This window comes from Ischnura elegans, chromosome X (assembly GCF_921293095.1).
Source record: "Ischnura elegans chromosome X, ioIscEleg1.1, whole genome shotgun sequence".
Taxonomy (NCBI): domain Eukaryota; kingdom Metazoa; phylum Arthropoda; class Insecta; order Odonata; family Coenagrionidae; genus Ischnura; species Ischnura elegans.
Genome location: NC_060259.1, coordinates 19,677,862 through 19,691,373, shown reverse-complemented (window position 1 = coordinate 19,691,373; position 13,512 = coordinate 19,677,862). Strand labels below are relative to the sequence as shown.

General features: G+C 36.0%; 1 protein-coding gene across 10 annotated transcripts in view; it reads left to right on the top strand.

Moving 5' to 3' along the window:
- LOC124170897 overlaps positions 1-13,512 on the top strand; it is a 122,480-nt gene that overhangs the window by 24,682 nt on the left and 84,286 nt on the right. The window lies entirely within an intron of this gene.

Below are 13,512 nucleotides of genomic sequence, written 5' to 3'. Positions count from 1 at the left end.
TTGAAAATTGCCCAGGACAGCGGAATTCCGAGGGATAAGTTCAGAGCAAGTGCAGGCTGGTTGAGAAGAATGATGAAGCGTAATGGCTTCACACTACGACGACGAACATCACTTGCACAGCGTCTTCCGGTTTGCTATGAGGAGAAAATTATTGCCTACCAAAGGTATGTCATCCAACTGCGGCAAAGGCAAGGATATTTATTGGGGCAAATGGGAAATGCAGATGAAACTCCAGTTTTTATTGACATGCCGAATTCAACAACAGTGGAAGAGAAGGGAGCAAAATCAGTGCTGGTCAAAACTTCGGGACACGAAAAGAATCGAGTGACTTGCATGCTTGCTATCACTGCTGACGGGAGAAAACTACCTCCATACATCATTTTTAAAAGAAAAACTATGCCAAAAGAAAAATTTCCCCCAGGAATGCATGTAAGAGTTCAAGAAAATGGATGGATGACGCAAGAATTGGTCCTGGATTGGATAAAAGTTGTTTGGAAAAAGAGGCCAGGTGCCCTTTTAAATATCCCATCCATGCTGGTTCTGGACTCGTTTAGGGGCCACATAACTGAAAGCGTGAAGATAGAGCTAGCAAAAGGCAAAACAGATATGGTTGTCATCCCAGGGGGTTTAACCAGTCAACTACAACCTTTGGATGTATCGGTTAACAAACCATTCAAAGATGAATTTAAAAGAAATTATAATGAGTGGATGGTTATGGGTCAAAAAGAATATACACAGGGAGGAAAATTAAGGAGACCATCTCTGGCAATGGTTGCGCAGTGGATATTAAATGCCTGGAGTTCAGTCAAAGAAACTGTGATAATCAAGAGTTTCAAAAAATGCTGCATTTCTAACCTACTTGATGGGTCAGAAGATGATATTACTTGGGAAAAATCAGATTCAGAGGAGAGTGATGAGGATTGGAATCCAGGAGAAGAAAATGATTCCTCTGATGAGACTGGAAGTTGTGATTCATTTGAAAAAGATGATTGAGAAATCAAAAAGTTTATTCCATTTTAATAACTAAGGAGATATCATATTTTTTCAGTTTTAATGTTTGTTGGAAAAAGTTTATTTCTTAATTTTATTACTTTGATATTTGTAAGTCCTGTATTTTACTAAGCAGGCATTTGATGGCAATATTTTTATAATATTTATAATTTATTTATCACAATTTTATTTAGATTTCCTTAATTCTTCTAGTCACTTGGATTTGTGATGACTTGATGGTTGTGTTACACTGGATCTAAGGAAGTTTCAGGGCCAAATGCAATACTGTTTAATAGCTTTAAGTGAAAGCTTATATATATATTGACATTGTTTGTAGTCATTTGTAAATCAAAAATATTAATAATTTGTGAATGTTTAAAAAAATACAATAGCCTTGGATACTTAAAAATTTTCTCATTTCTTCATTACATCTGGTTAAGGAACTATAAATTACTGACACATGCAATGAATCGCAACATGTTTTAGGTATAGTTATTTTGTTATGATGGATTATATGTGAACAGATTTGTTCTTAATCTTCATAGAAAAAAATGGTTTTTATCGAATCTAGAATCTTAACTTGCTAACCACAGAAAAATTGCCTTCCTTTACATTTTAAAATTTTTCCCAAAACTGAGGTCTCAAAATTGGGGGGGGGGACTATATTCGGGGGGGGACTATATTCGGAGATATACGGTAATAGCAAGTGGCAAACATTCACACTTCTATATGTAATCATTTCCCGGGACATTGACACTAGAAAGCACAGAAGTATGTCATACAAATTCACAAGCACTCATGATAATTTCTTCTATGACATCTGCTTGATCTAGGGTTATTTCTCTACCAATGCATTTAAATGGTCTCACATGTGATTTTAGGCCATAGATTAGGCCTTAGATTTTTTAATTATATAATTACATTTGTGGGAGTGGGGATTTGTGGCAAACAATAATGCAATTGATGTTAACAAGTCGTGCTTGAAGATGAATACCAAAACAATAAAAACAATGTTGTCACTAATATTCACAAATAAAAATAATTTTATGCGTAAATGATCAAGTATGTGATATCTGTGATATATTCAGGGCAAAAGTGCAGCTCAGATACTTGATTGGTAAGTACCAAAGCCTGTCCTTCCTTGGAGAAGCCTTCCTCTATTTTTTAAGCTGGGACTCCTGAAAACGTATCTTTGTAATATATAAATATTCACTGTTTATATAATTAATTGAAATACTGGGAATTAACCCACAAAATTAGGAGCATGATAACTTCAGATTTGCTCTCAATTGCAATGGCGGATGACAATGACTCATGTTTACTTACTTTAGCTTGAAATAAACTACTGTTCTTCACACCCTGAATTTTATTATTCCTCTTCTTACATGCGTTTTCAGAAGAGTACCCTGCCTCAAAACAGATCCATGAAACCAATTTTTCCTGAATAATCTTCGATTTTTAAGGGATGTTCAATTTGCCACCATTACAACTAATTGCAAAATGGCTACGAAGCTGCCTACCATGCCAGGCCAGTGCTGACTATTGGCAAAATTAGAAACCACATTAACTTGTGATCCAAACTTGAGCAAATGACCAGAAGAAGCGCACCAAGATTACCGTCCTCATTGTAAGGTTCTTGGTCATACTGATTGGTACAGTGGATTCTCTCACCGAGGCCCAGCTTAAGAATTTCCTGCTAGTGTCTTCCCTTAAAAACTCTTTGATTCTCTTGGAACTCCCATCATGCACTAATTATTAACATGAGGAGAGTATATTTATGGGTGTTTTTGGCAGTGGTGGATTAGATATTGCCTGTTGTGATGATTCGTATCGTATTCTGCCAGAGAGTCATGCCCCTCACCCGGCTGTTGGTCCAATTAAAATCCATTAGTCCACAGATAGATTCCTGATGCGTATTCAATTTTTCTTGCAAAAATTCTTGTTTAACTATGGTAAGTGTCAGGGGCTCAACATGATCACATACACGGAGTGTAAATATCATTCAGCTACTCCGTACTCTTAATCTGTGAGGGATGTGGATGGCAAAATCACTGACGATATTTTTGAAAAGCACACTATAAATGCGATGAGGGGTTAAACTAATGTTAAATAAACTTCCAGCTCATAGGGAATGACAATCACTCCCTGTCACTCCCCCTTATCGCCTGTCTCAGTTTCATGTACACTTGATTAATGCACTAAAACTGTCATTTAGTAGATTAAGAGGTAGACCACTCCCATTTTCCTCAAAAGAATGTATGACTTAAATTGGTTTTAGTGGAAGATCCCTTGCTTTCAAGACAAAATTGTTTCAATGGATATTCCCTGATGAACGGAAAGATATTTAATGTGTGTGAGTTATTCTGGAAAATGAGGTTTTCACATCCTCTCTACTTCATTTGAGAAAAAAGAAGCCTCAATCTTTATTTCATATGATCAATCCACCCCTTCCAGACCTCGGGCACTTTCAGTGTCCTTCTAGGTCTGCTAATCCTTTGGAAACTCTATACCCTCATCCAAGCCTAACTGCTTTTGTAAAACATGCATTGTTTGCCTGGAAATTAAAAAAATTCTTGGGCAAATGGAGGGGGGTGTTCGGCATAGTTCACCGATTTGTAGAAATGTGGATGTTTTACACCCTGTAGTGTGTGCATCAAACTTTGTAACAACAATTCTTTGATGCTGTTGGGACCCTGACCTAGGTTCATAATGTTGTAACATGTTAACATATCCCATTCCTTAAGGCCTATTTACAAGGTACATTAACACATATAGGTTAATGTCTAAATGTATGGATGCGAGAATGAAAGTCAAAATGCACCGTGTAACCACCCAACTTGTACTAATGGATGCACAGAAAATAGAACCTGTTCTAATTTGGTTCACGCATTCGTACATGTTCCATTCTGGTCCACAAAAATCATTCATCCAAACAGACATTGACTTGTACGTGTTAATGTATTGTGTAAACAGGCCTTAAGGATCATGACTTAACCTCACAACTGCTATAAATTTGTAATAGCATTGTTTTCATTATAGAGAGTCTAGTGTAGTTACATTTCTTTGAATTAACAGTCACAAGTAAAAAGTAAATGAAATGGTATACTTGCTAGTTACGAAGTCACTCTCCAACTCTGTATATGGTTACTCTCTAATGGCATATTCATTCATGGCTTTCAGTTTCTGGTGTATGCAAGCTCAAAACCTGCAAGAGCAGAATTTATTTGTGATGCCATTCTAAACACAAAAATACTCTCGTTTCCTAAGTGAGGAAATTTATTTGAACCATTGCCCCCACCTTGTTTTCCTCTGTGAAACACATTTTTAGGGTTTACAACCAGCAGTCTTAATTTTCTGGTGACATCAGGCTTTACACTTAAGTGTAGCTAATCCGTATATATCAAGTAGTAAGCCCATGCTCAAAGACATTTATGTGCTTTCACAGGCCTGTGAAGTGAAAACAGGAGACCGTCCTCTTAAAATAATTACTTTTTTATGTTTCCTTCTTTAAGCAAAAGGATTTTTACTAATGTACAGCATGGTACGATAGGACACAATACAAAGCAGTTTGAACTTTTACAATCCGTGAAAAATGTGTATTTGAGCCGTCTCCAGAAATATTCAACTGTATTTGTTGTCTTGCACATTTGTGCTTGATCAATTCTAATGGTTTTTTTCCTCATGTGTCTAAGAGATCAAATCACTCTCACGTCCTGGGGTGTGTGATAAATATTGTTGCATGACATTGAATGTAGCAATTACATCAAATGTAGTTTCTCTTGGTGGTGTGGTCCTGCATTTTCATCATCACCTTCATTTCCTACCTATTCATGATTACTGTTGTGCATTCCATTTATTTCATCCATTGTTAGGATGTCAAGTGCACAATAGGGTAGTTTCCTATTATTTTTTTATTGCCTAAATCGAAAGATTATTACTCCTGGGGTACATATTTCACACTTTTAGATTTTTAAATGACTATATCTATTTTTTGCGATTAAATGAAAAGTGAAAATTTTCAAGCACTCGAAAATGCGACGGCTAAGTATGAATGCTGGAAAAAGCCTGTGTGACGTCTGGCTGCTTCTGTGTGAGGCCACCTGGGTGCGAGGCTATGAACGCTGCTACGATGCAGGTTGCATCCTGCCAATCATGGCGGTAGCGTAGAATACCCTGCTAGCAGGTAGTGCTTGGCTTAAATTAGGACTATTAATACCCTATCAAATGAGGGAAACTTTCCCACCATAGGCAATTTAAAAGGTGATTATTATGAAATGTTTCCCTGAGCTCTGTGCCTCATGCATGCATTGGTAATCTCAGATGATGTAAAACTCCTATCTACTCGTATAGAATCTAGGTCCCTGTGACGTCACGTGGAGTGGCATCACATGGGTGCTAATCTGGCCTTTTTCAAATGAGGTTAGAAGTGACCATTAACATTCGTCTAAACAGGTATTTCTAAAACCAAATAATTTGTATATTATGAATACACTAATGGTGGTTAAGGAATCGCAATCAATGCCTTTTGCTTTCTTTGATGAAGGAAACTACCCCATTCTTCATTTGTGTTAACAATATGTGAACATTTCACTGTAATCTCAACTCTGCATAGCTCCACTGATTAGTACCCTTGCAGCTGTGGAACATTTTTATTTTGTGATAGGAAGTGATCTTATATGAGTGCATGCTACTCACAAAGATGTTTGTAAAGATAAATGCGTTTAAGTAACAGCAAGAAATTCCACGATTTCCAATTTCAAATTCAAACAGAATGGTTATGATGTTTGGGGGATTTGAAGCTCAATTTATATGATACAGGGAACTCCTCCATAAGTTCCCTTTTTAAAAATGGTCTCATTTAGTGTAAATTGTGTTTGAGAACAAAGATATTTAGGAACATGTTCCTGGAACTAAGCAATGAACAAGTGCATGTCTTTCAAGAGACATGTGTACTGAAAAATGTCATGGAAAAGTCAGAATTTAAGGTGGTAAATGATTGGCAATCGATAATTTAATTTTAGCGTCAGATTGTTGAGGTCCATTGTAATGAGCAGAACATAAAGAAATTTTTTCGAGTGAGTGGTTGGCTATGTACGTCATTAGACCCATGATTAACATGCAGAATAATACCAATGTAGAGCAAGTTCCTTCCATCAGGGCTAGAAATATTTTTTGGTTGAAAAAGTGACCATGAGTTACTTAAAAAATAGTGTGACTAAGTACACCCATGCCTCGCTAAGTGCAAATTCGAGTGGTGCAACTTCAATATAGCGCAAATTTGTTCTTTGAGGAAACATCTCTACGCTGCTTAGCCTAATCAAATAACTTGAACACACTATTGATAAAACATGAACCTGTGCTAAGTACACACAAAACTACTCTCCTCTTATGCATATTAATAGAAATGCTTGCCTCAAACCTTATTCTTTGTTAATATATTTGTAGAAATCCATTGCTGTGCAGTGACCAAAAATGTTACTGGTCATGCGGTCTGGATAGCTGACCTACCTTAGTAATTTATCTCGTTTCCTTAATTGAATAGCATTAGTTTATTTAGATTATTAATTAAGTTTGAAGAAAAAGGAAATGAGTTTTTGAAAGCAATTCGGTATGAGATTTCATTTTTGCTGTCATATGTAGTCAGGCGAATTGCCCTCCACATGAATGGTCCACCCTAAAGCCTTCAAGGTCATTGGTATTCACGGGGTGGGGGGGGGGGAAGAAACGAGTTTCATATGAATAGCTTCAACACTGAAAAGGGTCCGAGAGGGCGTCTCAAAGACATTGGCTCCATTCCCTGCCAGCAATCCTTGGCACTCTGCATCCCAGGAATACAGCGTGGTAGTTATTCAGCAGCAGAAGGTGATTTTGATAGTCAAAAACCAAGTGAACAATGGCAAAAAAGAGAGGAATGTGGATAGAAAAATAGAGATGTTATCAAGAAAAAGCATAAATCTGGAAGAGAAATTGAAAGTGATCAATTGCTTGAAAAATGGAGAGCATCAAAGCAATATTTCTTGTAAGTTTAAGCTCATGAGGTTGACAGTCCGCACTGAATAAAGACGAGGTTAAAACATCAGTGACATTATCCAGACCAACTTCATCCAAGCAGTCAACATGCATGCGAAATTCATTGCTGGAAAAAACATAGACTTATAATTATGTACCTGGATTTATAATAAACGGTCAAATGATGTTACTCTATCACAGGCGTATTTGTGCAAAAGCTGTGCCTTTCTTTAAATCTATTAGAGAAGAATAGGGTGGTGATTGCCCCAAGACATTTAGTGGAAGCTCCGGTTGGTTCCAGAATTTTAAACGGCGAGCTAGTATTTTAGTGCTGCAATATTAGGTGAATCTGCAAGTACTGCAATGGCTTACAATTGCTGCAACATTTTCTGATGAACTCCCAAGCTGTGATCAAGAGTGGCTCCTTTCCCCCTCTACTAGTATTTAATGCTGATGAGACGAAATTGTATTGGAAGAGTATGCTATTTTGTTCATTCTTATTCAGGGAAGAAAACCTGGGACAGGTTTCAAGGCATTTAAAGACCGATTCCAGTTGCAGCTTGGTACTGATGCCTCAACGGACTTCAAATTAAAACCATTTATGATTTATCAAACTCTGCAAACAATAAAATGGTATTCAAATTAGCATTTGCCTAGGATAAGCAACAAAAGGGCCTGTGTGACATAAGGATTGTTTTTAGACTGGTTTGAAAATAAGTCAACTACCAGTTATGCATTACGCACCCCTGATAGCATGCATTTTTAAAAATATATTTTAACCTACCTGCACGAAAGGATGGAATTTCAGAAGCACATACAATTTTTTTAATGAGAAAAAACGTCATTAAATGTATGCCTTCTATCTTCAAAGTTATTTTAAACTATGAATGTTAGTATGTATAAGGTTTTCTACAGCTGTTTATAGGAATATCGTTTATAGGACATTCAAAATGCATCCCTATCTTCCCAATGTTAAAATGGTCTCAAGTAATGCCAATTCGATTAGTGCAAAAACCTCAAGGAATGCATCCCTTGTATTAAGTGAGGCATGGGTGTAGTGGCATTTTGAACTCAAGAAAGTGAAAATATGTACATGTATGGTACTTTTCCGAAATAGATTTGGGTGGATTGATTGAAAATTAGAATGCTCAGTGCATTATGAGATTTTAAATTGTGAATCATTCCTATTTTAGCTTAGTAGTTTGTGCCACTTAAAGCAAGCCTTGATCATAGATTTTCTCAGATTGACTTGTCCTTGGAGAATAGAGATGGATAAACCTCGGTTTTCTCTTTTCATTCATCATATTAATGATTTAGAACTACAACTATAATCTCTTATGTGAGGTACTTGTGACATGTTCAGTGGTAGTATTCATGAATATTAAATATAAATAGCCTGCAAAAATATGCAATTATCATTATTGTAAAGAGTTGGCTCATTAAATGGCCTGTGGTAGTTTTTACCCATCCAATGAATGCTGATATATCAGCCCACTTGCAGTAAAATGGCTACATTAATTTCCAGGCTGGTTAATGACTTAAATCTTGAATTTTTGAATGCATCTCTTCATAATGATTGACTACAAATAGATAATGATAAATAAGCAAGGTAGAAAAAGACTTGGATTTCCAATAAATAATTGTAAATTATATGGTCCAGCGCTGTATCTTGCGTTTCATTAATATTAATGGTATTGGTTGATAAGTTTCTTATTCATTTCCTTTTCCCTTATTGAATTTTAGTGCAACATTTGAAATTTTCTATTCTATAGGCACCTTTACTTCTGATAATTAATTAGCAAATCTCTAAGAGCAGTGCAATCTGTTGCATCAACTCCTTTAGAACTTGCATGGGTATTCCCTCTGGACCCAGAGATTTGTTACTGTGGAACGATGCTATTTAGTTATTCTGTCACTTTGAATTATGATTTCTCTCATTGTTTCCTCAATGAACGGTATATTTAAATCATGTGCAGTAGCGTCTATAATGTATACACTTTCCAAGTGGAAGTTTAAGGAGCTAGCTTTGTCAATTTTTTTTCTATTTTGCCACTCTATCCAGCATCAAATGTACTGTTGAAAATTTTCCCTGAAGCTCTCTTGTGCATGATCAAAAAGATTAAGGAGTGATTCGCCGAGTCTTTTTTCTTGAAATTTTGTGATGCAGTATTAATAAATTTCTTAGTTTTATTAAGTGTTGTGTTGCATAACTTTCTTGTGCCGAAAGTTTCTTCAATTTGTCATTTGAATTAATGGAATATTAGAATAAATTTTACATTTTTTGTTTCCTAAATCATTCCTAACATTGTGGTTGTAACAGCAAGGCTTTTATTTTATCATATTTGTTTTTGCTGAATGTGTGCATTGATTCCTTGATGTAAGATTTTTTAGATGAATTAACATGATATTTTAGTGCTTTGTCTTTTGTTTTACCTGTGAATTCCATGGTTGAATAGTCAACTGTGTGGCCACATTTAATAAAGGCACATTTATCAAATGTTGCCTTTAGGTTTTACTTTAGAGTACATAAAAAAATTTACCCGGCCACAGTGCGATGAATGCAGCTAATTACTTGAGCTTACGTATTTTACATTTTCTCTTTCATATTAGCCTTTGGAGAATGTCTTGGCAAAGTTGGAGCCGTTGCAATCTTGAAAACAACCACCATGTTTATAGGATAGAGTTGGTTGGCTAAGAACTTAGGCTGTGACACATTGGTCACGCATGACTTGTCTCCAATGTAGCTGGTAAAAAGCAGTTTGATAATTTAATTCAAAATATGGATTTACAGAACCTCTTCTGGCTAGCTGCTGTATTAATTAAACTACTAGCTACTGTAACTGGTCAGCTAGCTCAATAATTACTTCATATTTTGGAAATTTTTTATCCCAATATGAGTAGTAAGGCTAAAAAAAGAGAAAAAGAAAAAGGACAACAAAGAACAAGTGAATGCACTGATGTTGAGGTGAAAAATTATGGACATTTAGTTGAGGTACTAGAGTGACTCAAATTTTTCTTATCCCTTACACAAACTAAAAAAGTTAATTGTAGTTTTTCTTGAAACTAAAGCTACTGAAGTGAAAGGCAGTTATTATCTTCCTGAAAGATGTGAATTAAACTTGAGCTAGGTGGCATCGGAAAGGAGTACATCAGGCTGTCTCGCAGTGTTTCACTCCTGTGGGCAAGGCCTATAAATCCGAGACTTTTTCCCCCGTACTCATCAGAAGGGGAAGGGCAGAGGAAGGAAAAAAGGATAGGAGGTGCCGCCACGATTAAAGTGTGACAATGTCTTCATGGAAAGGATAGGGATGGAAGAAGTGGGATAGGGAAATCCCAACGCCGTCATTTGGGTGGTGTATGACACTACTAGCCAAACCATAATTTAATGTTTCTACAGACAGGAAAGATTTGCCTATGGAGAAGAAAAAACCTATGATTTTCTGATAATGGGCTAGGTGGCAGATGGCTTTTCGCAGAAGCATGCCAACTGAAATTAGTTCCTGGTTAATTACATATTCTGAGTCTAGATTTAGTATTCTCATTTGCTGCAGAAATCAATGCAAATTTTCATAAAAAGTCATGCATAAGTGTAGTGATTGTGGTATTATCAATTAAATAGGAGTCATTAATCTTTTCTGCCAAGATAATAATAAATTTGCTTGCACTAGGCTTTTAACTTAGCAAGTTTAAATATTTTCTGGGAGTGTTATGCTTAATACGCTGGATACAGTAACTCTGATTTTTCCTTGATCCATTGCACTGGAACAAATCCATGAACACTGACAATGAGTGTAACATGATGATATTTTATTTTAATTGACATTTACTGTGGTATCCCAATTAACTTTTCATCAAGTTTGCATTCATAATTTCTCATCAAAAGAAGGGATTGTTGACAGTTCTTCAGAACCTATGCTGCAGCATATCTAGAGATTTTTGAATGAAAGTAAAATTTAGTAGAGATGGGTCGAATAGCAGATTTCTCGAACTCGAATATCGAATTCGAATGTGAAATCATTGCTTGAATATTCGAATTCGAATACCTCGAATCCTAAACGATGAATGCGGGAATGTTTGACTCGGTTGCCTATGCAGCAGGAAACACAAGATTTTGGGGAGTAAGTTTGATTTCCTTTAAAGGATTCGAACAGGAATTTAGCTGATTAATGGAATATTTTAATTTTATGGAAACAATTGGGCATATTGTTGATTCAACTAACATCTCTTTTAAATATCCTAAGGGGAAACACCACCTCGCAAAAAAATGATTGCATACCGTCTTGACATTTACACTCCTACGATGGATTTGACTGATGCATACATTCTTATATACCAAATGCCATTTCAGCGGCACGCCCATCTGATACTCGGCTTCATTTAACTTATCATTTTCATCAGGTAGCTTGCTTTGCCCTCACTCTTTCCCTTTGCGGATTTTGAGAATTCTGCTACGTAGTTAAAATCCCACGGCACTGAGGTTCTCCTGGTGGGGGAAACCGGGAATTTTCGAATTTTTTCACCCGAAAATTTTCGGTTCCCCATGTCGAACTCTTTTCACCGCTCTTATCCACGAATTTGATGTAGTTTGTCAACTTGCCTAAAAAGGCGCTGCATGCACTAAACGACTAGAGGTCTCTACATTTTTCCGAGTCAACTACCAACGATCTCAGACTGGACGTATACAATAAATTAATACTTGTATGTTTTACACATTCTTTATATGATGCAGTAAATCCTGTGGTGCTTTTAATGGAGGTTTTAATGTTGCTTGAACCTACCTTTTTTAAAGATTTTAGATTAGACGTGAATACAATTTGCTAACTGCCATGAACATAGCTCAATTCATAGCAATACTTTTGGATTTTACTGTATAATACAAGAATTATATCTGAGCTTCCGGAAAATACTCAATTTTTTAAAATTGTTTTTATCAAAATTTTTAATTTATAGTCAATTGTAAACCATAAGTGTATATCTTTGCATGACATGGATAATTTTATTTAATTTTTAAAATGGTTAATGCATTATGCATGAATTTCATTCAAATTGATACATATCAATCTTCATTCAATACTATCATAGCTCCCGTAATCTCACTGGCATAATGGCACTCCTGTGATAGCAACTGGTGCGTGATCACCCAATCACCTGGCAGTGGTTATAAGAAATTAGGGCTTAAGGCAAACTGTCTACGCAAGCAAGTGCCTGGCTATGACTCATGCTATCTCTACTTCCACTTCCCTCCCTGCCTTCACTTGTACTATTCCCTTCCTCTCCAGTTTGACTTTGAGCAGTCACGGCGTAAACATGCCTGAGTGCGACGAAATCTCTGATTCCTTTGGGCCGTATTCAACAGCATGCAAGTCCATGGCAATAATTGTGCGTTTGCAATATGAAGTATACATAGAATGATCGTAGATAACATTTTTCCTCATTTACGATTCGTTTACCATTGAGGAATCTTCTAAAATTACTGGAGTTTTTTTCTCCGCAGCTGATTGTTGTCTTCAATGCTAGATCATGCGTCCATGTGAACTTGAGACATTCCTTGTAAGCAAGTAAATAAAATAATTCCATTTTACGAAAGGTATTTTAATGAAAATAATAGACCCGCTGTAGTCATGCATTAAAATGCAAATATACTGGTGCTTTTGCATCCTATTTCATTTTTTTACACAGATCGCGGAAAACAAAGAGGAATGTGAACTAATGCATGGATAATCTACAACACGGATAAGCCATAGCCAGATAATCAGGAGCCTGCTGCACATAAATTAATTACTATGCACAGGCTTAAAAATTACTGTATCCAAAAATATTTTAAAATTTTCATGCTTGACATTTTGCATGAATGGATCAAATAAATGTCAAGTATGATCACTCAACACAAAATGCAACTAAGTGAAAATGGACAAATCGGCACCATGTGATTTCACTCTATTTAAAAAACAATTGCATATTGCTCGGAATCTGAAGATAGGACTTTGTATTTACACTGTGGAATTTTTTTATATTTAGCCTGTAAAACACCAGTGGCCTACTTTGAAAAAAAGTATGTGGTTTTATTTCTATATTCAATGAAAAATTGCTATTAAAGTTAGTGGTTAGCTTCTAATAATTATCCATTCATGGAAATATGTTTTTGTGATTGTTCTTCAATTCAAATGTCTTTAGCTCCTCCAATGGAAACTGCCATCAATCAAAGTGCTATGCTGCATTTTTTGGAGCCTAGTGATAATTTGAAAACCCAATAAATTAGACTTCATTTAAAGTAGCCCATTTAAATAGCTATGGGAAGTTTTATTGCAAGGTATTGAATTGAAAAGTGTTACATTGGTCTCGATATTTTTAATGAATTGGAGATGAGCTTTATCCAGGCTGTATTTATGTTCTAACTCACTGTCGCTCCTTTGTCATTTGTTCTATGTATGAAGATTTTTTTCAAGTGCTTTCTTGTAACTTGTGAGGATGTGTAATTCTTGCCAATTCTGTTTGGAGAATGTTTGGTTTATG